Below are 25919 nucleotides of genomic sequence, written 5' to 3'. Positions count from 1 at the left end.
TTTATATGAATGCATGTCAAAAAAAACAACAACACATTTTTCCTGTAAAACTTGCCTCTCAGTCGCCAACATTTTACGTTAAAAACCACAGTGGTATGGTTTTTCAATTTTCAGTAATGTACTGTAAAAAATGGCCATAGATTTTACAGTAAAAAATGGCAGTTCAGTCACAAGAATTCTAACGTAAAAACAGCAGTGGATAGGGTTGTACGGTATACCGGTACTAGTATAGTATCGCAGTACTAATGAATCAAAAACGGTACTATACTCTGTTTGAAAAGTACTGTTGAAAAGGGCCATTTTTTTTTTTTTACAGGCATGACGGCGCATTGTCGTCACGTCATGACATTGCTGGTTTTACGAGCAGACGAGCATGTTCGGCAGCGCACAATCACGGAGTACTTACAAGCAGACACTGTGTGTAGACAGAGAAAGGAAAATGGACACATTTTGGCCTTAAAAATAAAGGTAAAGCTATAATACTGAAACACCCAGAGAAGGAGGTGCTTTAAGACATGGCTAGCTAGCTAGCGGCTAATGTCCATCCGCAGTCGGCAGTGTTTCAGCTACTTCTAAATCACTAATCCTCGCCTCCATGGAGACAAATAAAGTTAGTTTCTTACAAGTATCATCCCTGCAGGACGAGAGATAGCTAAACATGTTTCACTACACACGGTAGGAGCATACGATAGCTCACCAGCGTCACAATGTAAACAAATGTCATGGGTGGATCTACACCTGACATACACTGTAATGATATCAAGTACAAGAGCGTATCTAGTTGATACTACAATGAATATTTTTTATCGTCACAATCTTTTTTCTTTAAAAAAAAAAAAAAAAATCATATTATATTCATAAACTCAGGAAATATGTCCCTGGACACATGAGGACTTTGAATATGACCAATGTATGATCCTGTAACTACTTGGTATCAGATCGATATTTCATTTGTGGTATCATCCAAAACTAATGTAAAGCATCAAACAACAGAAGAATAAATTATTATTACATTTTAACAGAAGTGTAGATTGTCAAGACTTGGTCCTTGGGGTTTGTTTTTCCGGAAGGCAACGGGAAATTGCCGTGGGCAAGACGTGAGTGTGAGTACATGTTTAATATTTAAACTCAAAAGCTCAAAAAGGTATAAACAAAAGGCGCTCACAGATGAGGTTAAAAACTTGACTATGAAAACAAAAGGCGGAGAACTATAAACATGAAACAAAAACTTACTTGGCATGGGACTGTGAACATGGCATGAAGCAATGTGATGATAACATGTGCAGAGCATAAATGTGATGTCGCCAGGCTGACCAACAGAAAATGAAAAGCTTAAATAACACAGACATGATTAACAACAGGTGCGTGAGTGCCAATGAATCAGGTGTGTGACATGAGGACAGGTGAAAACTAATGGTTGCTATGGTGACAAAACAATAGAGTGAAACCAGGAACTAAAAAGCATCCAAAAAACAAACAGCACATGGCCAAACAAAAACATGATCAACACAGACATGACATAGATAGAACATGTTAAAAGAGAAAGTAAGCAGATAATAACAGTAAGGGAACAAGTAGATTAATAGTAATTTTTTACAGCTTGTCCTTCATAATTTTGACAAAATAATAGAATGATAAATGACATAATATGTTACTGCATATGTCAGCAGCTAAATTAGGAACCTTTGTTTGTTTACTTACTAATAAAAGACAAGTTGTCTAGTATGTTCACTATTTTATTTAAGGACACAATTGTTCTTTGATTGCAATAAGAAACACATGTTTAATGTACTGTAAGATTTTTTGTTAAAATAAAACCAATAATAATATTTTTGTGCTACCCTTTATTTAGAAAAGTATCAAAGTATGGAAATACATTTTGGTACCGTTACAAAAATATTGGTATGGAGACAACCCTAGCAGTGGAATGGTTTTTCAATTGACATTAATTTGGTGTAAAACCCCTCGTAAATTTCACAGTATTTTTTTTTCTTCTTCTTTTTTCTTTTACAGGCTAATTAGTTGCCATTTATTGAACTGGAGGCTCTCTACTAACTAATATTTAAATATGGCGGTATGAGGCTAACTTCCTTACTACTGTTGCATAGTAAAAGTCGATGTTTGGCCCACGGACCACTGGCACATTTTCACTTTTGTCCTTGGAGGCAAAAGGTTTGGGCACTTGTGGTCTAGAGTCTAGACTCTTATTAATCTACTTGTTAATTTCCTGCTAATAACTGCTTATTTTCTGCTGTAACGTGGATCCATCTACACTTCTTAAACTTTATTAAGCACTTATTTCTTGCTGTTGTTTAAAGTTAGCTTAGCGGTTGGCTTAGCTTTTAGCCTGCTCCTGGCTTGCTCTCTGTATGACATGTTTAGCCTCGTCCTCCAGTGATAATGGTACATAGGATACTAAGAAATTCTCTTTTTTTGCTGTCGTGAAGGTGATTATTATTAGATTCAGGGGGCGGATCCACACTGACACACCAGACACATAATTAGCTGCTAGCGGTGTTCGTGCTCAGCATTAAAAGGCATTAATAGGCAAGAGCGATCACATACTTTTCCCGAAATTCGACAAACACTGATCGGTGGTCGATCTCTAGCAACAAGCACCTGCTGACTCACGTATAGGGATGATACTCGAAACCGGTTTTCCCGGTTGTTCGATAAGAAAAGAACCGAGTCCTCGTACTCGAATCCCTTTTTGAGAACCGGTACCCGTTATCGAGACCACTATAGAAAAGAAAAAGAGTTGGCTCTTCATTCGAATCCCGTCCTGACAAGAAATGCTCCGTGGGACATCACAAAAAATGACATCACGTAGCTCAGTCATTAGGCGCATATAGGGAAAGCAGGAAAAACAATGGACCGGAAAAAGCGCTGCAAGGTGTAATAAAGTTCAAAACAAAAAGGTATAATCCAATGTGTCAAGACCGGAACAGGACTCTGGACACAGATGCAGGAGTTTGACAACAAATATTTATTATAAACAAGGGAAAAGGTCAAAAAGGGAAGAAACTTAACAGGCTACCAAAAGCCGAGCTTACCTAATCTCTAAACTAACAAAATCTCAATGAACTCAAAACGCTCCAGCTGCGGAGGGAAAAAGGTTGCAAAGAGAACAATATGCAAAAACAACAAAAGTCGCTCCAAGGGAGGCAATTCTAAACAACTAATCTTACCTGACAAAAAGGGTACAAAGAACGTGGCAATGACTGTGAACATGGACCGCTGGAGGTTCGCTCAAAACATACGATAACACTCTGGCACAGGACAGAAGGAAGACGAGCCATTTATACACATGAGGGTGGATGACACAGGTGGACACAATCAGGCAATCAGGAGAGACAGACCAGTGAAACAGGAGGAAGGGCAAGTGACCTGAAACGAGAGGGAGAGTTAACCTTTCAAAATAAAACAGGAAATGACAAGACAACATGAAACCAGACAAAACACAGACAAGACTTCACCCAGGTGTGACACAATGAATAACTTTACTGAGAGATTTGAGCAGGGTACAAACATATGACGAACACTTTTACGACCAACCGGAAACATAGCAACCAGGCTAGCAACGCACCTCTTTTACGGCAGCTGTCGCAACGTTCTTAAAGCAACCGCAGCACATACATATATATACAACATATATCTCCCTTTTTTAACTTTTGTTTTTCTTTCCTTGTAAACAAAACAAAATCACGCTGTATATGTGTTGTCTGTCTAATTATAAATAATGCAGAGAAAAAACTAAAACTTGACCAAACTGTCAGGGACAACCCTGACACAGGCTGTGCTCTCTTAGTCAGTGGGATCGATCCATGCTGGAAGGAATGTGACAACAGGAAGCGAATTTGTGTGACGTTACATAATTGACGTGACGTGCCCAACACATACTTTTTTCTCTATCAATAAAAAACACTAACATTTTCCAAAATAAGACAGAGGAAGATAAACATCTTTAAACACTAAAATGAAAATAATATGGCTCTTAAGTAGCCGAACAATATTATTATATATAACAGGTTTATTCTGCCAAGAAATACATTTGTATGGCTATTTATTTATTTATATTTTTTATGAAATAAAACTTGGTGAAAAAGTATGAATGAGTACTTTTGGAGCACATTCTCCCATATCATAATAATAATGACAACCTTGATAATTATGGTGACAATAACCGTTATTTGAAATGTTCATATTGTAACATCCCTATTCCCTACATGCAGAATGTTGAAAGTCATGGTGTATATTGGCGACACAGGGAGTAGAATCTGCCCAGTATTTAATCAAGAAACATGCAACTTTTGCAATTTTTACGAGGAAAATGTGAGAAACATCATCAAATACAAATACATTTATAACCTTTAAGTTATCATTCGTTTTCTATCTGATGACACTAGAGATGTCCGATAATATGGGGCTGCCGATATTATCGGCCGATAAATGCTTTAAAATGGGATATCGGAAACTATCTGTATCGGGTTCAAAAAGTAAAATTTATGACTTTTTAAAACGCCGCTGTACGGAGTGGCACACGGACGTAGGGAGAAGTACAGAGCGCCAATAAACCTTAAAGGCACTGCCTTTGCGTGCCGGCCCAATCACATAATATCAATGGCTTTTCACACACACAAGTGAATGCAATTCATACTTGGTCAACAGCCATACAGGTCACACTGAGGGTGGCGTATAAACAACTTTAACACTGTTACAAATATGTGCCACACTGTGAACCCACACCAAACAAGAACGACAAACACATTTCGGGAGAACATCCGCACGGTAAAACAACAAACACAACAGAACAAATACCCAGAACCCCTTGCAGCACTAACTCTTCCAGGACGCTACAATATACACCCCCCGCTACCCCCTATCCCCCCACCTCAACCCTGCCCACCTCAACCTCCTCATGCTCTCTCAGGGAGAGCATGTCCCAAATTCCAAGCTGCTGTTTTGAGGCATGTTAAAAAAAAATAATGCACTTTGTGACTTCAATAATAAATATGGCAGTGCCATGTTGGCATTTTTTTCCATAACTTGAGTTGATTTATTTTGGAAAACCTTGTTACATTGTTAACTTTAATGCATCCAGCGGGGTATCACAACAAAATTAGGCATAGTAATGTGTTAATTCCACGACTGTATATATTGGTATCGGTTGATATCGGAATTGGTAATTAAGAGTTGGACAATATCGGAATATCGAATATCGGCAAAAAAGCCATTATCGGACATCTCTAGATGACACCATCTTCACTAGGACTGGGGTCATCAAATTTAATTTAGTAATGAAGGATGCGTATCAACTGGACAGGAAAAGACATTTGCTTGGACTTTACCAGAAAGCATTAGAAGCAGCAGCATGTACGGTATAGAGCATTTTAACTAAAGAAAGAGTCTCTTTCAGGAAGTTGGCCTACAGCCCATAGGGGCCAAACCAATCTCCAGGGAAAGGATAAAGATAGAAGGCTAATACATCACCTATATGTTGGAACATGGAGGACCAAATGAATCAAGAAGTGTTTGGAAAGTATGCCAGCTTGTCTTTGAGAGACTAAGGCAACACTGAGGTTGTAAAGGAAGACCAATGCATTTTGAGTACAAGAAAAGTTTAGCATATTTTCTCAATTTTGAGATTTAAGATGGATTGTACTTGAAAAAATTTGTCCCAGAGTCCAAAATGGCGTCATCATCAATGACATCATTGATTGTACGAATACCACTTGTTGGACGCATGCCAGTGTTAATTTCGTTGACTAATCATTTTCGTCTTAGTTATTGTCCACAACCTATTTTATCCTAACGAAAATAAGATAACAAATCAAAATTAAAATTCACATTGACTAAAACGATTACCAAAATTGACTGACATTTTCATTGACGAATAAAAAACGAGACAAAAATTATGACAAAAACAAAATCCAATCACGTTTAATTTTGTCTTGTAGATGGGTGGGACAAGTTGGTAATATATCCAATCACAGCTACTTAACAGCGTACATATGAAAGAGTTGTGGATTTAACGTGTGGTAATATGTGAACACCTGGATGCAAGTGAAGAGGGCACATTTTAGTTTTGACGCGATATGATGCCATCAGCAGGCAAGTCATGGTGACATCTACATACCTGTAAGTAAAAAAAAAAGTTTTGCTGCTTCCGGTTCTCCTGTGTTAATAAGCAAATTGTAATGAAGGCATGCATCGCAACTCCATTTCCCAACACGCATACATACCTGCTTTGCCAGAGACGTAGCATAAAAATGTAATAAGTGCCTGAAAGATGTTTATTGGCATTGACCATTGTATGCATCATATATCATTCCTGACCATAAGATCATGCTACCTTTGTGTTAATAAAATGCTTTGCAGGTAGTCTAAATAAAGGTGCTTTCAAATAAAGAGGCCTTATCTTTTATACTTGATATTTTAGTCGACTAAATTTACTGTAATTTTAGCTGACTAAAATATTGTGTAATTTAGTTGACTAAAACTAAATCAATTTAGATTATTAAAATTAGAATAAAACTAAAATATATTTTCGTCAAAAGACTAGGACTAAAACTAAATGTAAAACTGCTATCAAAAATAACACTGGTGCATGCTTCATTTGCAGCACTTGGAATGGTAGTCAGTAGCGATGTCCGATAATGGCTTTTTTGCCGATATCCGATATTGCGATATTGTCCAACTCTTAATTACCGATTCCGATATCAACCGATACCGATATATACAGTCGTGGAATTAACACATTTTTATGCCTAATTTTGTTGTGATGCCCCGCTGGATGCATTAAAGGCCTACTGAAATGATTTTTTTTTATTTAAACGGGAATAGCAGATCCATTCTATGTGTCATACTTGATCATTTCGCGATATTGCCATATTTTTGCTGAAAGGATTTAATAGAGAAAATCGACGATAAAGTTCGCAACTTTTGCTCGCTGATAAAAAAAAGCCTTGCCTGTACCGGAAGTAGCGTGACGTCACAGGAGCTAGTATTCCTCACAATTCCCCATTGTTTACAATGGAGCGAGAGAGATTCGGACTGAGAAAGTGATGATTACCCCATTAATTTGAGCGAGGATGAAAGATTCGTAGATGAGGAACGTTACAGTGAAGGACTTGAGAGACAGTGATGGACGAATCTTTTTTCGCTCTGACCGTAACTTAGGTACAAGCTGGCTCATTGGATTCCACACTCTCCTTTTTTTATTGTGGATCACGGATTTGTATTTTAAACCACCTCGGATACTATATCCTCTTAAAAATGAGAGTCGAGAACGCAAAATGGACATTCAGTGCCTTTTATCTCCACGACAATACATCGGCGAAATGCTTTAGCTACGAGCTAACGTGATAGCATCGTGCTTTAACTGCATATAGAAACAAAAAAGTAAAGGATAGAAGGAAGGATAGATAGAAAATCAACAATACTATTAAACCGTGGACATGTAAATACACGGTTAATGCTTTCCAGGCTGGCGAAGGTTAACAATGCTGTGCTAACGACGCCATTGAAGCTAACTTAGCAACTTAGCAACGGGACCTCACAGAGCTATGCTAAAAACATTAGCTCTCCACCTACGCCAGCCAGCCCTCATCTACTCATCAACACCCGTGCTCACCTGCGTTCCAGCGATCGGCAGAAGGACGAAGGACTTCACCCGATGCGTTTGGCGGCCCGGAGACGTAGGAAGTCAAGGTGAGGTCGGCGGCTAGCGCGGCTAGCGCGGCTAGCGCGGCTAGCGCGGCTAGCGGTCCAACAAAGTCCTCCTGGTTGTGTTGCTGTAGTCCGCTGCTAATACACCGATCCCACCTACAACTGTCTTCTTTGCAGCCTTCATTGTTCATTAAACAAATTGCAAAAGATGTCCAAAATACTGTGGAATTATGAAATGAAAACAGAGCTTTTTGTATAGGATTCTACGGGTACCATAACTTCCGTTACTCTGACTTCGTCACGCGCATACGTCATCATACCGCGACGTTTCTGCCGGATATTTCCCGGGAAGTTTTAAAAGTCACTTTATAAGTTAACCCGGCCGTATTGGCATGTGTTGCAATGTTAAGATTTCATCATTGATATATAAACTATCAGACTGCGTGGTCGGTAGTAGTAGGTTTCAGTAGGCCTTTAAACAATGTAACAAGGTTTTCAAAAATAAATCAACTCAAGTTATGGAAAAGTATGCCAACATGGCACTGCCATATTTATTATTGAAGTCACAAAGTGCATTATTTTTTTTAACATGCCTCAAAACAGCAGCTTGGAATTTGGGACATGCTCTCCCTGAGAGAGCATCAGGAGGTTGAGGTGGGCGGGGTTGAGGCGGGGGGTAGGGGGTAGCGGGGGGTGTGTATTGTAGCGTCCCTGAACAGTTAGTGCTGCAAGGGGTTCTGGGTATTTGTTCTGTTGCGTTTATGTTGTGTTACGGTGCGGATGTTCTCCCGAAATGTGTTTGTCATTCTTGTTTGGTGTGGGTTCACAGTGTGGCACATATTTGTAACAGTGTTAAATTTGTTTATACGGACACCCTCAGTGTGACCTGTATGGCTGTTGACCAAGAATGCCTTGCATTCACTTGTGTTTGTGAAAAGCCGTAGATATTATGTGACTGGGCCGGCACGCAAAGGCAGTGCCTTCAGGGTTTATTGGTGCTCTGTACTTCTTCCTACGTCCGTGTACACAGCTGCGTTTTAAAAAGTCATACATTTAACTTTTTGAAACCGATACCGATAATTTTCGATATTACATTTTAAAGCATTTATCGGCCGATAATATCGGCAGTCCGATATTATCGGACATCTCTAGTAGTCAGTAGTAGTGGTGGGTCAACGATACGGAAGCATCGATGCATTATAAAACACAAGGAATGATACCATGTCCCTCATTGCGTGTGTCACATTAAAGTATAAGTATAGCGGAGAAACAAGCTGACTTTAAACACTTTTTTGTGTTTCATTGTATCCGTTAAACCATATCCAATTGCATTTACAATCCACAAAGTATGTAAAAATACCGTCAAAACATCACAAAATGCCACAAATTCTGTCAAATATCTTTGGCAATTTCCGTAGATTCTACGTCACAGTAGTAACACTTCTGCTCTCTGACCATATTATTAGATCAGTCATACTGAAAATATGCAAAAAGTGGAAAGAGATGCGGTGTTTATCATTCACAATCCTTTTGTAAGACAAGAACACATATACTGTATGTTTGGCTTTTTTATGCATTCAAAATCGGAAATGAATAGCTAACAATTTGAGTCAACAGATCGAGGGTTCTCTATTGCGCCTATTATACCCTCTCTAAAAACATCCACAAAGCGCCAACAATATTCCAACTACATGTCATGACCTGAAAATTCACCAAATATGAGTGATATTGTTATTATAAGCGCTCACGCAGACGGTCTATTTTAGCGGCACATTGAAATCAGTGAACAAATGCTAGCTTACGCTGCTATTGTTGACACACTTAACCGGCGGCATCTTCGGCTTCAATTCATAATTGGTAAAAGTAAATTCTAGATTATAATTCATGCATCTCTCACCTGGTAGTAGAAAAATGTGGCCAAGGAACAACAGGCTGGTCGGCTTTGACATTTCCCGAAATGGCGAAAATGACACAAAAACATGCTAGTTGCTGCAACTTTTTTTAACCCTTCATGAGTATTGCGATTGATTCTTCATCGAAACGGGATTATGTGAGCGTCATGTCGGTCGGCATCCCAGCTACAGTGGAAATTGTACAGTAAGTGTTTGTTTTATTATGGTTTATTATGATTAGTTTGTATGTTTAGCACCTAGCAATGCTGTTGATACCATATGGTTTCAATAAGGCTGCATCCGTTTAGCACTTGGCTTCTAAAATGTATTATTCATCTTCCGCTTATTTTCGAAGTCAAAAGTCGAAGATCATCATTTTTCCCGAAGTAATCGTTGTTGGCTTTCGCAAAGAATGCTTGATTAAAATTGTTGTTGATGGGGAAGGGATCTGTGGTTCCTAACTGTACGTCACGGATCACGTGACTGGCTTCCTCATTATCTATCGAAATTAGTTATCCATAACTTGTTTTTCCACTCTTCTGGTACTTTAAGGGAAAAAACATGTGACCGATACAGCCGCTGTGTCATTTGACTGTGAAACACCAAACTGTGTTCATCAGGAAGCGCTTATTTCAGCTCACAAGTTACAGCTTGTACTAAATGAAGCCAGAGGTTTGGCGTGCCACTCAGTGACCAAAGTTGCACGTTGCATATTCATTTCTGCACAGATATTCATTATTAAAACAAACACAATTATATTAACTATTGATTGTATTTGCAGGTTAAACATCATTTATGTGTTAATGACCATTATGAAACCCTAGCACAATATCAGCAGTGTCATTATAGTTAGTGAGTGAGCAGTACACTTACTAAGGCGTCATTTACCCATTGCTAGTAGTCAGTTTATTTGAAATCATATTGGAGACATTAATGGTATATATGAAATAAATGTAAAAATACAAGCATATTGACCAAAGATATGCTGAAATTGAATAGTATAAACAGCATTTTAGAGCTCTTCTAGAAAACAGAGAGGTGAACATGCTCCACTTGTAGTAAATGGAACGTGTGTGGAGATTGTGGCCTCCTTTAACTACATTCCTGGGAACTTACATCTCGGAGGACCTCACAAGAACTTTTAACACTTTAGCAGAGACTGCACTTACCTCTTGTGCTCTGAGGATCCAACTTGAGGAGAAACTGCCGGTATCTTTGTATCGGGCCACCAGAGAGCCAGTGCTGCGTAACTGTGATTTGCTGCCTGCTCTGATGCAGAGATGAAGGCCCTGCAGATGGTGACCAGGACAGCGGAGAAGATTATCGGCTGCCCTCTGCCCTCTATAGAGGACATTGCTCGCAGACAGTTCTCACACTGGTCAGCACAAAGAGATTTCTGTTACACAAGAGCAGGATAAACCGAGTTAAAAACTGTGTTTCCCCATGGGCCATTAGAATATTGAACGTGTCCCAATATATTACACTGTTTTTCACAGTTTTACTGGTATTTATGTGTTTATTTTTAACATTGTATTTATTGTTTGTCTTATATTTTAACTGCACCTAACAGAGTAGCCACCTGTATTTCACCATGCTTTCATGTTTGATGACAAAAAAGCATTCTATTCTATTTTATTGCACATAAAGGTAGATAAAGCTTCTGGATGCTGAATCTCGTGAAGGTTGCCTATAGCAACAGCAATTAGAAATCTAGGAGTTTATTGGCTTTTATGGCCCACGTGCCGATTTGGCATCAATTGCATCATATACGGCAAAAAACTCTAATTGCTATAATCTATTTTAGTTATTAAAACACAGGAACATTATTTTGTATTTTTGCTTTGTAGACATTCCATTGTTGTAATTTCATAAATACCATTTAATGTAAAACATACAAAAAATAGTGTCGGATTGGTCAAACACAAGCTTATTTTGGTTATTACCACAACCCAAAAAAACATGTTTCATTACATTACGGGCTTTTTTTACTAAAGGTTTGCTTGTACTGAAACACGTGCAAACCTGATAGCACACCCAAAGCTGATCTACTAATCGTGTGCAAAGTGGATTGTGTCTGTTAAGTGTGCAGAATAATGCGTGCAATCCTTTTTGAGTCTCTGTCTTCATTAATATGCAGAATATATGCTGATCATCAAAATGCACACAGACCTGAGAGGAGAGGATGCAAATATGTTATACAGCACGTGAAATGTGATTTATCAACACATCACCGTTTTGCAAGCACTATTGTGCGTTTAATTTTGCAAGTGTGGGAAGGACAGTTGTACAAACGGCTGCAAGATCAGTGCTCGCGCTGCAGAGACAAGCGATGGATAGAGAATCCTCCGTCAATATTTTGGACGGTTAGAAATAAGAAATATTGGACATATTTATTCAGCAACATGATTTTATAATTGTATAGCTGCTAGAGGACTTAAAGGGCTGATTAAAACAAATTCAATTGATGTGTTTTGGTGTCATTTAATATGTTTTGAATGACATTTGGTTTTTCACATACAAAATATATTATTAAAATATTTCTTATATGGAAAAACATTTCTTTAAGTATGCATTGTGGCCATAAAAAGTGGTACATGTCTCCTGCTTGCAAAACGCCACAGGTAGGAGCATGAAAACATGAATTTACAGTAAATGATTGTGTCTCCGTGGTAATGCCCCTTATAGTACGTTTGTACATGCAAAATTCTCATTTCATAAGGGCAATCTGCACCACTTTTCACTTACACAGGCAGTATTAGCAGATCGCACGCAACACGCCCACTGCACACGCTATTTTATAGGTTGCACATGCTGTTTAGCGTGAGGTATTTGGATATCAGTAAATCCGGCCCCAAGTTTTTAAAAGTTATTTCCGTTGGCTGCTAGAATTGTCTATCAAATTTAGACTTCTTCTACAGAACTCTTGACATTGTTTTGACAAAATCAGTTTTGGCTAAATTGCTTTCACAAAGAACATACAACTGGATAATGACGTAATGTCTTTTATGCCGCCGTATTTCCACCTGTTCTATTTATTGCAGGACATTCGGGTAAACAGGCAGCCAGAAGACTGATCCAGCAGCAAAGTACAGATCTACAATCTCTAACAAAGATTGCTGCCTTCCGCCGGCTCAAAGAGCGAGAGTAATGCATAGCGGAAGGAGGGCTCACTTGTTGCCGTGGGCGAGATGGTTATGGCTTATTGATTACAAACTACCTTGAGACTTTGTCTTGCCAGCATACAGTAATTCTTCACACCAACAGATCAGTTTAAGAGGTTATGCATCATTGCTCACATGAACATTTGCAGCAATGTCTTAGTCCACCATGTGGGTGACTATGCAGCATCCCAACACACACAAACTGCAGTATTTGCTTTACAATGTACACCTCTGTCTGTATGTCCTACAGGACTATCTGGACTGGGGGGTAGACGACTAATCATTTCTCCTTTGCATAATTGGCCATGCCGCATGTCATTTTTATGGACCCCATAGGAGAGACAAAAAAAAAAGACCAAAAAAACATGAAAAGCAAAACAAATACAGAAAGAGATACAAATGAACGTTCTACTGTCGCGTCTTTTCAGAAGACGAGGGGGCGACAGCAAGACCCCGGTGCCCTTTGAGAAGAGCGATAGCTGCTTTCATTACAGAATCTCCAGAAGTCGCCACATTTTGACCATTTGAACATTTTCCAGCATCCAACATCTAACAACACTCCTCTCCCCTCAATCCGGACATGAACGCAATAAACAAATCATTAAATAAAAAATAAAAACTGTTTATGACTGTGGAAGTCGCTTCCTAGCGGTCCCACTGACAGACACTTCACAGGAGCCAAGCGTGCCGTTTTGCCAACGTTTTAATAGTCAATTGCTTTAACAAAGTCTTTCTCCTGCAGAACGGGACTTTCCAGCCACGTCCGTATCCTCTCTCTCTCTCTCTCTCTGCTCCCGGCCGCTTACTGTTAAAGACAACAGATGATTAGATTAACACGTAACACCTGTGAAATCTAATCACCTGCCAGCTGTGTCTCGCCGTCAGCACTGCCATGCCCCCGTCTGATGGTGCTCTGTCCTCAGCACCATGGACAGAGGCGGTGACCTTTGCTCCTGCAAGCAGCGCTGACAACATCTGCCTCCACAATGACCTATGTACAAACCCCAAAACCAGTGAAGTTGGCACGTTGTGTAAATCGTAAATAAAAACAGAATACAATGATTTGCTAATCCTTTTCAACCTATATTCAATTGAATACACTGCAAAGACAAGATACTTGATGTTCAAACTGGTAAACTTTGTTATGTTTTGCAAATATTAGCTCATTTGGAATTTGATGCCTGCATCGTGTTTCAAAAAAGCTGGCACAAGTGGCAAAAAAGACTGAGAAAGTTGAGGAATGCTCATCGAACACTTATTTGGAACATCCCACAGGTGAACAGGCTAATTGGGAACATTGTTCTAGGCGCAAAGTTGAAAAGCCAGCATCTGTGATGGTATGGGGGTGTATTAGTACCTACGGCATGGGTAACTTACACATCTGTGAAGGCACCATTAATGCTAAAAGGTACATACAGGTTTTGGAGCAACATATGTTGCCTTCCAAGCAACGTTATCATGGACACCCCTGCTTATTTCAGCAAGACAATGCCAAGCCACAGCGGGGCTTCACAGTAAAAGAGTGCGGGTACTAGACTGGCCTGCCTGTAGTCCAGACCTGTCTCCCATTGAAAATGTGTGGCGCATTATGAAGCATAAAAAACCTGCAACGGAGACCCCGGACTGTTGAACAACTTAAGCTGTACATCAAGCAAGAATGGGAAATAATTCCACCTGAAAAGCTTCAAAAATTGGTCTCCTCAGTTCCCAAACGTTTACCGAGTGTTGTTAAAAGGAAAGGCCATGTAACACAGTGGTAAAAATGCCCCTGTGCCAACTTTTTTGCAATGTGTTGCTGCCATTCAATTTTCTCAGTTCGAACATTAAGTATATTGTCTTTGCAGTCTATTCAATTGAATATAAGTTGAAAAGGATTTGCAAGTCATTGTATTCGGTTTTTATTTACGAATTACACAACTTGCCAACTTCACTGGTTTTGGATTTTGTACATTTATAACAGTTGAGAGCCCTCTCGATATTAAATAACTTCCCTTAGTCAGCGTTACACTCTTTTAATCAAATACTGTAATGCTGCATGAGGCTGAGCCAACCAGTAGCTGCATTTCCATTGCAGTTTTTTGCAAAATAAAAGCAATATTTCCAACATTTTGACAAAGTACATTTGCGACTTGTAGGTGTTTTGTGTCATGAGCCGTAGTTCTCGTAAAATCTCATCCGGCGAGACTCCACTCGGATTGAAGATGGACGCTTTGCGATTCCATGGTTTTGGAGCTGTGAGTACAATTACAGGTGCCCTGCAAATGCGATACAAGTGTTTCCATCATGCTTTTGCGACACACTTCAATATCCAAACATCTGAAAAACTACCTCATGAGAGCGTAAAAATGTGCTAGCGATATTAGAGAGGTTTTTCGAAAATATGGGTGTTTCTATTGCCAGGTTCTTATTGTGATATTTAGGTTTTGCACATTTCTAGGGGTAATGGAAACGCAACTACTGGCCACCATATGGAACAGCCAGTGTTGCCAACTCCTCGGCAAGGAAAGTAGCTATTGGCTGTCCTAAAAGTTGCCTAATTTGCATAATTGATGGCAATGGATGCTGTAGGATTGATACAAAAGTGAGTTTAAAAAAAATTATAGTTATGATTAAAACTACAGATTACTTCTCTTCTTTTGATTCTTAGTTGTTTTTTTTAAGCATTTTTGTTCTGCATTGATAAATTTGATTAAAAAAAAAGAATGGAGGGCTGTGATATTCCCTAACGAACCAAATCTAATGACTGGCTCATTAACATGAACGATGAAATTGGGACGTTGCAGTAATTTTGTATTAGCTTGACATGAGAAAAAATAACATCTCGCTTTTTAAACCAAGGCGGTAACAGTGGCAGCTTTGCACATGCACATTTCATTTGCAGGCTGGAGGCGTGTGAATCTCTCCTGCACTGACGTTGTTGTTTAACTTGTGTCACAGAGACACACACACACACACCCACACACACACACACACACACACACACACACACACACACACACACACACACACACACACACACACACACACACACACACACACACACACACACACAGTTGATTTCGAGGTGAGTGAGTGACTGAGGCTGTGTACAGTAGGCAAATTAAATTAGGTGATGTATTTACAAACCCCGTTTCCATATGAGTTGGGAAATTGTGTTAGATGTAAATATAAACTGAATACAATGATTTGCAAATCCTTTTTAAACCCATATTCAATTGAATGCACTACAAACACAAGATATTTGATGTTCAAACTCATAATTTTTTATTTTTTTTGCAATAATAATTAACTTAGAATTTCATGGCTGCAACACGTGCCAAAGTAGTTGGGAAAGGGCATGTTCACCACTGTGTTACATGGCCTTTCCTTTTAACAACACTCTGTAAATGTTTGGGAACTGAGGAGACACATTTTTTAAGCTTCTCAGGTGTAATTATTTCCCATTCTTGCTTGATGTACAGCTTAAGTTGTTCAACAGTCCGGGGTCTCCGTTGTGGTATTTTAGGCTTCATAATGGCCACACATTTTCAATGGGAGACAGGTCTGGACTACAGGCAGGCCAGTCTAGTACCCGCACTCTTTTACTATGAAGCCACGTTGATGTAACACGTGGCTTGGCATTGTCTTGCTGAAATAAGCAGGGGCGTCCATGGTAACGTTGCTTGGATGGCAACATATGTTGCTCCAAAACCTGTATGTACCTTTCAGCATTAATGGCGCCTTCACAGATGTGTAAATTACCCATGTCTTGGGCACTAATACACCCCCATACCATCACAGATGCTGGCTTTTCAACTTTGCGCCTATAACAATCCGGATGGTTCTTTTCCTCTTTGGTCCGGAGGACACAACGTCCACAGTTTCCAAAAACAATTTGAAATGGGGACTCGTCAGACCACAGAACACTTTTCCACTTTGTATCAGTCCATCTTAGATGGGCTCAGGCCCAGGGAAGCCGACGGCGTTTCTGGGTGTTGTTGATAAACGGTTTTTGCCTTGCATAGGAGAGTTTTAACTTGCACTTACAGATGTAGCGACCATCTGTAGTTACTGACAGTGGGTTTCTGAAGTGTTCCTGAGCCCATGTGGTGATATCCTTTACACACTGATGTTGCTTGTTGATGCAGTACAGCCTGAGGGATCGAAGGTCACGGGCTTAGCTGCTTACGTGCAGTGATTTCTCCAGATTCTCTGAATCCTTTGATGATATTACAGACCATAGATGGTGAAATCCCTAAATTCCTTGCAATAGCTGGTTGAGAAAGGTTTTTCTTAAACTGTTCAACAATTTGCTCACGCATTTGTTGACAAAGTGGTGAGCCTTGCCCCATCCTTGTTTGTGAATCACTGAGCATTTCATGGAATCTACTTTTATACCCAATCATGGCACCCACCTGTTCCCAATTTGCCTGTTCACCTGTGGGATGTTCCAAATAAGTGTTTGATGAGCATTCCTCAACTTTATCAGTATTTATTGCCACCTTTCCCAACTTCTTTTTCACGTGTTGCTGGCATCAAATTCTAAAGTTAATGATTATTTGCAAAAAAAAAATGTTTATCAGTTCGTCGGTCAAAATGTTGCATAGATTATGTTTTATAGATTATCTTCAAGTCGCTTTCTGACCGTCGCTTCAGAATGCGCCGTTTTGTGGGCGGTCTTATTTACTTGGCTCACCTTCGACAGCGTCTTCTCCCGGGCATTTTGGTTGTACCGGTGTAGCGTGCAAGGACGGTAGTCGAAGAAGTGTCAAAAGTAAATATCCCGACAAAGTTGCTCAATTGGCAACACCAATCCCTTCTGCTCTGTCTCCTTATGCTCTGGCAGAGCAGGTGCATTAAACTGTGTTTATTAGCTTTACAATATATACATGTATGGCAGACACTGCAGTTTGTTGTGATAAAGTAATGTGAAGTAAAGTGAAGTGAATTATATTTATATAGCGCTTTTCTCTAGTGACTCAAAGCGCCTTACATTGTGAAACCCAATATCTAAGCTACATTTAAACCAGTGTGGATGGCACTGGGAGCAGGTGGGTAAAGTGTCTTGCCCAAGGACACAGCGGCAGTGACTAGGATGGCGGAAGCGGGAATCGAACCCGAACTTTCAAGTTGCTGGCACGACCACTCTACCAACCGAGCTATGCCGCCCCGATATGTTTTTTATCACTACTTCTTTTGTCTACGTTGATGCTGTTCTGATCAATTTTATTAGGTTAAGGTCCCCGGAAGGAACCACATTTGCTTTTGTAGTTTATAATCTACACTGTCCAAAGTTTCACACTGATTCATTTAGCCTTTTCCCCACCGTAGAATGTGCTCACAGAGAAAGGTGAACAAAACTGCAAAGAGCAAAGAAAGTATATTTCCATCTTTGAAAAGTATGAGCAGTTCCAGCCTATTTATTAGTCTCTGGACTATTTTCTGGGGCGCAGGGGAGATGCAAATTACCGCTCCAGGGTTAATTGCCAAGTTAATTGTGTCTAACTTGAAAAGGACTAAACCATTTTCTTTACTTCAGGTGCAGGAAGCATGCTGACAAAGGGTCCGGATGGATTTTAGGGCTGTTGTTTTTTTTATATGTGCACAATTCGAAGCTTTGGCTTCTCTTCATTCTGACACCAGCGGGCCCACTTATATGAATAAGATGCACTCACACACACACACACACACAAACACACACACACACACACACACACACACACACACACACACACACAACTGCCTTTAAGAAGGCTTAAATATTTTCCCTCTGATTTAATTTTTAGAATAATGACTTCTCATTAGCAGCACGGTGGCACGGGGGTTAGTGTGTCTGCTTCACAATACGAAGGTCCTGGGTTTGATCCTGCGCTCAGGATCTTTCTGTGTGGAGTTTGCATGTTCTCTCCGTGACTCCATGGGTTCCCTCCGGGTACTCCGGCTTCCTCCCACCTCCAAAGACATGCACCTGGGGATAGGTAGATTGGCAACACTAAATGGGCCCTAGTGTGTGAATGTGAGTGTGAATGTTGTCTGTCTATCTGTGTTGGCCCTGCAGTGAGGTGGCGACTTGTCCAGGGTGTACCCCGCCTTCCGCCCGAATGCAGCTGAGATAGGCTCCAGCACCCCCCGTGACCCCAGAAGGGATAAGCGGTAGAAAATGGATGGATGGACTTCTCATTATACAAAGTTGAACACCCCAGAAGCTGAGTTCAATCAGACAAACAAAAAAACTAAAGTTGCATTTCACAGTTCAAACTGTGTTCTTGTTTAATGTATGAGAGACATATTTCAGTGTTTTTGTCTTTTTTTGGACACTTTTCTTTCGGGTGTCAGTCAAATTGTGATTCATTTGACTTTGTTTTAGTTTGGAATGTTGAAATGTGGGCTGCAACTAACGCCTATTTTGATAGTCCACTAGTCATCGACCGTCTTCATGACTAGTCGACTGGTCGGAATAGAAAGTGTATGCATATTCAGTGGCTCTAATTTAGCCATCTATTTATTTATTTTTTAATTTTTTTTAATTTTTTGTCCTGTCCAGCTACTCCGGCAAATCATAGTGTTGATGTAGATGCCCATATCGGCTGTACAAATGTACTTTACAAAAGAGAAGTGTAGGATACTTTTCTTGTTGCCTTATTTGTATTTGACTTTATTAAATGGATTTATATTGTTATTTGGTGCAGCCGGGCCGGAGAAGGAGGGGATAGGAAGAGAAAAAAAGGAAGACAGAGGGGACATAGTGGGTACAAGAGGGGGATAAGACAGAGAGACAAAAACAACAGCAAACACAACCATAACAATAATAACAACAACAACAGAACAACATCAGCAAGTACCATTTGTACAAATATGATGGTAAAAGTGATAGTAAAGAAGCAGTTAGTGAAATAAATATTAATAATACAGAAATGACAATGAACATTATTATACTACAAATGGAGCAATAGAAATAGCACTATTGATAATTAATAATAACAATAATTACCTGCCAAACAATAGAATTGTTTCAAATGCAACAGTACATATGTAATGATAACTTCAAATACAAAAGAAAGCAGATAAATGGAGGGGAAGAAAGAGAAGCCAACTATATTAACCTTGTAGATTGTTATAGTAACAATAGGTTAAGCTTTGTCAGTGTGCCATGTGTTACCCAGTTTTCCCTAGGGGAAACTGCTTTTAAATTCGGCTTGAGATATTTTTAGTGTGGGTGTGTGTGCGTGTGTGTGTTAGTGGTTTTATATGCTACAAAGACAACATATTTGATGTTCAAACTGATATACATAACATTCAAGTTATTGTGCCTTTCTTCATTGCATTGAAAATTGACGCTGCTTTTAAAAAGTACTTGAATTGATTTAGACAAATATCGGAACAAATCTGGATCAAAGAATTCCAAATGCAGATGATGGGTCAGTTGAGGACTTGACAGACAGAAATCCCAATTCCATGTTTCTTAAAAGTGTAACAAAAGAAGAAATAATCAAAATTGTAAAAAATTGTAAATCCAAGACTTCAACTGACTGTCATGGAATAGATATGGTAACGATAAAAAAGGTTATAGAAGACATTTCAGAACCTCTGACATATACCACCAATGTATCATTTTTAACCGGAAAATTCCCAGACAAAATTAAAATTGCAAAAGTCGTACCAATCTATAAGAATGGAGACGTACACCAGTTTACTAACTACAGACCAGTTTCATTACTTCCACAATTCTCCAAAATCATGGAAAAATTATTCAATAGTCGATTAGATTTATTTATTAACAAAAGTGGGACGCTCGTGGAGAACCAATATGGATTTCGAGCAAAAATCTCAACATCAATAGCATTAATTAAAATAACAGAGGAAATTACCAATGCAATAGATGGTAAAGAATGTGCGGCAGCAGTATTCATGGACTTAACAAAAGCATTTGATACAATTAATCATGATATTTTAATACAAAAATTAGAACGATATGGCATCAGAGGTTTGGTATTGAACTGGGTAAGAAGCTATTTAACCAACAGGAAGCAATATGTGAAGATGGGTAAAAATATGTCAACACGGCTAGATATATCCTGTGGTGTGCCGCAGGGATCAATACTGGGACCAACATTTATATAAATGATAAATGATAAATGGGTTATACTTGTATAGCGCTTTTCTACCTTCAAGGTACTCAAAGCGCTTTGACAATATTTCCACATTTACCCATTCACACACACATTCACACACTGATGGCGGGAGCTGCCATGCAAGGCGCTAACCAGCAGCCATCAGAGGCAAAGGGTGAAGTGTCTTGCCCAAGGACACAACGGACGTGACTAGGAAGGTAGAAGGTGGGAATTGAACCCCAGTAACCAGCAACACTCCGATTGCTGGCACAGCCACTCTACCAACTTCGCCACGCCGAAACGACATTTGTAAAATTACAAAGGACTTAAAGTTAGTTTTATTTGCAGATGATACAACTGCTTTCTGTTCAGGAGAGAACACACAGAAGATAATACAAATAATAACAGAAGAAATGAACAAATTAAAAAGATGGTTTGACAAAAACAGACTATCTTTGAATCTCAGTAAAACTAAAATAATGCTATTTGGTAATAGTAGGAAAGAGCATCATACGCAAATACAAATAGACGGAGTAGACATCGAAAGTGTAAAAGAAACCAGATCTTTGGGAGTATTAATAGATGATAAACTGAACTGGAAATCTCATATACAAAACATACAACATAAGGTAGCAAAAAACATTTCAATAATGAATAAAACAAAACACGTCCTGGGCCAAAAATCACTTCATATTCTCTACTGCTCACTAGTGTTACCATATCGGAGTTATTGTGCAGAAATATGGGGAAATAACTACAAATGTGCGCTACATTCGTTAACCATGTTACAAAAAAGATCAGTTAGAATAATACATAATGTTGGATATAGAGAACATACAAACCCTTTATTTATTAAGTTAAAAATATTAAAGTTTGGTGATTTGGTAAAATTGCAAACAGCTAAAATGATGTACAAAGCAATCTATAACCTGCTACCAAAGAATGTACAACATTTCTTCTCAACTAAAGAGGAGAAATATAACCTTAGAGGAAAAAATAATTTAAAGCATTTATATGCACGTACAACACTTTCAACTTTTAGCATAACAGTATGTGGAATTAAATTATGGAATGGATTAAGTAAAGAAGTTAAAAATTGTACTGACATGATCCAGTTTAAGAGGTTGTTTAAATTAATAGTGCTTACAAAGTACAAAGAAGAAGAATTATGAGAAAAACTTCCAACCTTATTGAAAATATTCTTCATCTCAGTATGTTAATAATGACTGAATTAATTAATTACATATTACAAGCTGTTGTATATACTAATTCATAGATGTTATTTTATTATATAAAAAGGTCAGTAAATGATTTTATATAATTGTAAACGCTTTGAAGTGGGAAAGGGGTAGGATTAAATAAGCTTTGCTTCTTCCTACTCCTTTTCGGGCATGATGTAAATGAAATGATATGAAATTGTATGATGTAAATGTGTTCATGTTCGAAATAAACTAAAAGAAAGAAAAGAAAGAAAGAAAGAAATATTAGCTGGTGGGCTTTGGCTAAAATGATAGTTGAATCAATCTCAAATTTATTTTTAACACAACTTCGGCTCACATTTGTTGGTTAGCTAGCAATGTACAAACTAACTATCTTACCGAGTTGAGAGGCATCCTCCAAATGGCCAACATTCCTCCACTTTAAATGCTCCGGAATCAAAGATTTTTGTGTCATAAAAGATCTAGAATAGGAGGAAATATTCCCGCACTTTACACGTTTTTACCCGCAATGTTGATGCAAGAAGAAACACGAGTGGTGATGTCACGACTATGTCAACAGATGTATTTGTCGACGAATCGTTGCACCCTTAGTTGAAATATAATTTAAACATTAAAGTTTGAGCCTGAACCAAATTCACTTGCAAACGGATTGTTTTTTAATTAGCCAACCAATGGAGGGAATTTCATTAAATCACGATTAATCTAATTTGATGGCGTAACGTTGAACTGTTTTGACCTTTTGAACTTGAAAAACTATTGTCTTGACCTTGTTTGGAAATAGTAAAGTTGTTTAAAGTTAGAATGAATGTTGTGTCATTAAAGCCCCGTTCCTTTCTCATCAGTCGGTAAAAATGCTCGTCTCATTTCTGCTTCTGTCAAAGCAAGAGGGTCTCGCTCGCTCCTGGCCTGCCTGTTCGATAGCGTGCGTGAGGGGTGTGTTGATGTAAGCACTTCTTTGTGTCTGTATTATACTTGATGGATGTGGACTCGTCTGACGGCACACTCTGTTCTCAGGTATTTATTTGTGAGTCGATGATGCACTCTCATGAGCTGTGTTTCTGTTTAACAGCCTCCGAGTTTTATGCATCTTACTCATGCACTTTCTCTGCTGGCTTATCACTTTCCAGCTGCTTGCCGGTCACGGTCGTAAAAATTGCAGAAAGTAAACATTTATGTTGTGAACGCGTAGCCAACAGTTTGATCAGGCAGTGGAATTTCTTTCTGAGGGGTATTTTAAACCACAATCAAAAGTTTGATAGCGATTGTTAGGCTGCTTGTTAATGTTAAATGTAATCTCTGATTGTGTTCCAACAGTTGTTCATATTTGTTTTTTATTATCATAGTCTACAGTGGAACGAAGTGCACTAAAATTGTCTTTGGTTCTCTTTATAGTTTTTGTGACAGGAGACAAGAAAGAATGAGAACATTTTGCTTGTTGCCATCCATTGCTGGCAGTGTAACACAGGGCCCCTGCCCTGTGGTTACGAAACACTGCTCTAATCTAAAGTTACTATTTTCCACACCAACAAAGCAAGAAGAAGTCGCCTAAAAGTACAGTAAGGCTCCTTTTTCAAAATGCGCTAGCTCGATGCTAATTAACATTGGATTTTCCTTAGACATGCTAAATACTAGCATCAGTGATTTTACAAGGTGATTTCGACACCTCCAAATTTTGAAATGAAACCTACAACTAAGATGCACATTACAATCAAACAACTGGTGTGTTATATGTACAATACTTATAATATAAACACTTCGTAGGGCTCATCAAAAGGCTGGCACATTCAATTTAATGGCAAAGACTGCTTCCTGGCTAAGAAAACACACCATAGGTTATACACCCGGGGTCCCCAATCTACGGCCCGGATCCGGCCCGCCAGCGTTCAAAATCCAGGCCGCAGGAAGTCTCAAGATAAAAAATTTTATATATATAAAATAAATGAATACAACTTTTTTTTTTTTATTATTATTTTTTTATTAATCTGTCCTTTCTAATAAATTTTTTTACCGCTTGTTACTTTCGGTGTCAAATCATATTGTCTAAAAATGCATTTTCCTATCGATAATGTATATATGTATGTATATATATATATATATATATATATATATATATATATATATATATATATATATATATATATATATATATATATATATATATATATGTGTATATGTACCGTATTTCCTTGAATTGGCGCAGGGAATATAGTATTCGCACGTCTAGAATTACTGCCGGGTCAAACTCGTTTCTCAAAATAATTAACGCATGCTTGGCCTTATCGCCGGTTTATTATTGAAGCTGGATCAAATTCATTTCGCAAAATATTAATTTTATTATCGCATGTCTGTAATTTTCGCCGGGTCAAACTCGTTTCGCAAAATATTTAGCATATGGCTAGAACTTCCACCGGGTCAAATTCGTTACGTCACGAGTGACGCATCTGTCCTCATTTTCAAAATGGAGGAAACTGCTTTCAGTAGTTTACAATCGCACAAAGGAAAAAAGATAAAGAGCTTTTCAGTAGGATTTAAGGTCCAAGCTATTGAATACCTGTACAGTATGTTAAAGAGAACAGTAAGCAGCTATGTTTTATTAATATACCGTAGCTGCGTGTGTGAAATACTGTATAAGTCATTAAATGACTCCCGCCTCCTGGTGGTAGAGGGCGCTGCCGCGCTAGTGATCCTTCTTGCGACTTCCGGTACTGCAGAAGAAGTGAACACACGCAGCAAGAGATTTTTTTTTCTGTCCTCTGCCTGAACTTTTAAAATGGAGGATTACATACATAAAATAAAACAGACTACCTGTGGAATACTGGCCTGCACCAGAAAGTGTAACTGCATAAGCTGTGGTAATACCTGAACTGAACTGTGGGAGGCAGCAATACGCCGATGGGCGTCTAGTCTGCCGGAAAGCCACATGAAGAAGAAGAAGAAGAAGTAAAATAAAACAGTTTTCTAAACTGGACTTTCAATCGAAGCAGGAGGTAATAATTAAAGGAATATCTCCATCGAAACAGAGACTTTTAAAACTGAAGAAAGAAAATAAGGAAGACTTCTATAAACAAGTTATCGATGCTTTTGGTCAGAAGGAGCTGCAAATGGACTCCATTTATAAGTACAGGTAAGACCATAATAACGTTTTTTTTAATTAAATGTGCTTTTCATGATGGGATGCTTACATCACACTCAAAGCGCACGCCTAAATTTTATGGATTCCTTTTGGTAAACGCCGGAGTGAGAAGAGGTTTTAAAATAATTACCGCATGCACGGCCATCCCGCCGGTTTCCGGTAAACGCAGGTGTGACAGGAGGTTTTAAATTAATTAACGCCCCTGCGGCTATTCAAGGAAATACGGTATATATATATATATATATATATATATATATATATATATATATATATATATATATATATATATATATATATATGTGTATATGTATATATATATATATATATATATATATATATATATATATATATATATATATATATATATATATATATATATATATATATATATATGTGTATATATATATATATATATATATATATATATATATGTGTATATGTATATATATATATATATATATATATATATGTATATATATATATATATATGTGTATATATATATATATATATAGATATGTATATATATATATGTATATATATATATAGATATGTATGTATATATATATATATATATATATGTATATATATATGTATATATATATATGTATGTATATGTATGTATATATATATATATATATACATATATATATACATATATATATATATATATATATATATATATATATATATATATATATATATATATATATATATATATATATAGATATGTATATATATACAAACCCTGTTTCCA

The 25919-nt window shown here is 38.1% G+C and overlaps 1 protein-coding gene across 2 annotated transcripts in view; it reads left to right on the top strand.

Moving 5' to 3' along the window:
- The window catches only part of LOC133638482 (matrix metalloproteinase-17-like), a 308014-nt gene that overhangs the window by 202646 nt on the left and 79449 nt on the right, over positions 1-25919 (top strand). The gene's annotated exons all lie outside the window — the stretch shown is intronic.

The sequence above is a fragment of the Entelurus aequoreus genome, linkage group LG21 (assembly GCF_033978785.1).
Source record: "Entelurus aequoreus isolate RoL-2023_Sb linkage group LG21, RoL_Eaeq_v1.1, whole genome shotgun sequence".
Taxonomy (NCBI): domain Eukaryota; kingdom Metazoa; phylum Chordata; class Actinopteri; order Syngnathiformes; family Syngnathidae; genus Entelurus; species Entelurus aequoreus.
This window is presented reverse-complemented; position numbering and strand designations above follow the sequence as displayed.